The 2,867-nt window shown below is 30.8% G+C and overlaps 1 non-coding gene across 1 annotated transcript; it reads right to left on the reverse strand.

Annotated features, from left to right (window-relative positions):
- Positions 1 to 2,364: 2,364 nt before the first annotated feature.
- Positions 2,365 to 2,471, reverse strand: LOC128287127 (small nucleolar RNA R71). Its single transcript, XR_008277824.1, has one exon. It is a non-coding gene; the product is annotated as a small nucleolar RNA R71 (small nucleolar RNA).
- Between the last annotated feature and the right edge of the window lie 396 nt (positions 2,472 to 2,867).

The raw sequence follows: 2,867 nt of genomic DNA on the forward strand, positions 1-2,867 counted from the left end.
CATGATTAGAGCATTTTACACTTTAGCCCCTAAAATTTCATATTTTGACATTTTAGTCCCTATTTCATAAAATAACAAAATGCACATAATTTCATATTTCTCATGCTTAGCTAAATTTTCATATAGTCTCTAGCAGCCCGTAACTTTCACTTATTTTACATTTTAACCCTTCAATTTGTCATTTTCACAAATTAGCTCATAATAATCAAATTCATCAAAAATCCCAATACAAAACATATTAACCCAACACATATCTTTCATTTTACATCAATTAACAAAACAAAACTCATGGATTTGTCCATGGCATATCTCAAAATAATCATCAAATTCAAATTTTCAAGCATGGGCTAGCTAGAGTACTAAGCAACAATCACAAAAACATAGAAATCATAAAAAACCGAGCAAAATACATACCTCAATCAAGCTCAACCATAGTTGAACCCTAAGTGAACTTTTATCTTTTCTTTTATTTTGATTTTTGGTGATAGTGATGATAATTTAAGCATATAATGACTTTGTTTTATTTAATATAACATTAATAATCAAATACCAATTTTACCCTTTATTAAACCATATAAAAATCACTTAATACAAGCCCATTTATGTCATCCATCATTCAAATGGTCTAATATCATCATAAGAACCTTTGATTATAAAATCCATAACACTAGCACTTTTAACATATGGAATGCCATTTTACAATTTATGCGATTAATTCATTTTTATCAAATTGAACACACAAACGTTAAACTTAGCACACGAAACTTTCACACATATAAAATCACATACTGTAAACACATAAAATAGTATTAAAATAAATTTTCAACCTCAGATTTGTGGTTCTGAAACCACTATTCTGACTAGGGTCAAAACTGAACTATTACAATAGTCATAGATGCAAGGAAGGGGAAGAGAAATCTGCCCTAAATTTTACATCAAATCTTATTATTAAAGTGAAAGCTGGAGTAGCGAGAGCTTTTTCGAGCACCTTTATTTTCTTATTTGAATTTGTGATTCATAAACTTAAATGAAGAAGTTGAATGGTTTTCTTTTGGACTTGAATGTCCAACCCATGAGGTAAATCTCATTGGGTTGGAATTATTTGGGTGATTTCTTATTATTTTTAATGCACATGGTTTAATTTTGAGTATATTACTATTTCATTCGATTTGTGATTATTAAATGCATGCATGCAAGCTATAGACATAGATAACTGTATGGTATGTTATTAGATCTGATTTAATTCTAGAAAGATTAAATAGATTGGATTATTATCAAATGACATAGGCAAGTATGCGAAAGAATATTTACAACAATCTAATTGTAAAAGTTGCAATTTTTATTAGGAAAGAAAGAACAATCTGCATATCATTCTAAAGTTCTATAGACATACAAAAACTCAAAATGATAGCTTAAAGTCTGGCTCTTGAAAGAAGCAGACTGTAGTAGAGAGTCCCTGAGCAGTATAATGGTCAAGATTTTGCCATGACATTATTCTAATATAAAAATAAAGCCTGAGTAATTCTAACCTTTATCATTCAACAGTACAAATCTTTTCTACTTATTCTTTGAGAATTGCCACAACATTTAAATTGCCCTAACATATTTTCATTCATAATTGATTTTATTAAGTCATTCATTAAATTTCTTTATCAAATTGTCATCTGTTTCTTTTACGCAGTTTAATTAGTCAATCATAATAAATAACAAATTATTTAATAAATTCCTATCCTTGTGGAGACAATACTCACTCATCACTTTATTACTTGATTTGACGTGTATACTTGCACATTTTTATTACACATTCACACACGACAAGTTTTTTCCACCGTTACCGGGGATCGGCAACATTGGAAAAAAATTGGTGTGTTATTATTTTTTTATTTTGTTAGTTTAGACTAATTAGTTGTTTTGATTTTTGTTGTTTGTTGGTGCATGAGTATAGATATTTCAACAATTGAAGTGTATTCTTTGGATCTAGAAATTGAGAGAACCTTGAGAAGAAGGAGAAAACAATTGCGAGAAATGGAAAGAATTAGAAATGATCAGGTTAGGGAAGAGCCATTACATCAAGAAGGAAGGGATGTTGATATTCCTCGAATAATAGATGACAGAGACAGATCAATCAGAGAGCATGTAGTGTCGATCTTAGATGATCTGAATCTAGGAATTGTCAGGTCGCATATTCAGGCTCAACATTTCTAGGGTGTTCCTGAAGATGCCCTAAAACTTAAGTTATTGCCTTATTTATTGCAAGATTGTGCCAGAGCATGGTTAAATGCATTATCGCCAAGTGTAGTGGCATCTTGGAATGAACTTTGTTAGAGGTTTCTGCTGAGATATAATCCTCTGAACATGAATGCCAAGCTCATGAACAATATTACATCCTTTCAGCAATCTGAGAATGAAACATTATATAAAGCATAAGAGCGATTCAAGTAGTTAAATAGAAAATGGTCGTTGCATGGGTTTCAACATTGGACTCAAATTGAAATGTTTGACAATGGATTGAATGTGCATACAAGGATCATTGTTGACACATTTTCCAATGGGACTTTGCTCAATAAATCATATAATGAGGTATATAAAATTCTGGAAAAGATAGCAAACAACGATTATCAATACCCCACTATAAGAGTAGGGACTGGCAGAGGAGTTTCTAGAGTAATGGAACTTGACTTGATTACTTCCCTAACAACTTAGGTATCATCTTTAACGATTATGATTAAAGCACTGAAAAGACTAGCTATAGTGCAGGAAATAAAAGCAACCAAGTTAGTATGTGTTTATTGGGGAAAAGATCATGTTTTAGATGAATTCCCATCGAATCTAGCCTCAGTTTATTATATAGGAAATTTTAATTGCAA

Source organism: Gossypium arboreum, chromosome 13, assembly GCF_025698485.1.
Source record: "Gossypium arboreum isolate Shixiya-1 chromosome 13, ASM2569848v2, whole genome shotgun sequence".
In the NCBI taxonomy this organism is placed as follows: Eukaryota; Viridiplantae; Streptophyta; class Magnoliopsida; order Malvales; family Malvaceae; genus Gossypium; species Gossypium arboreum.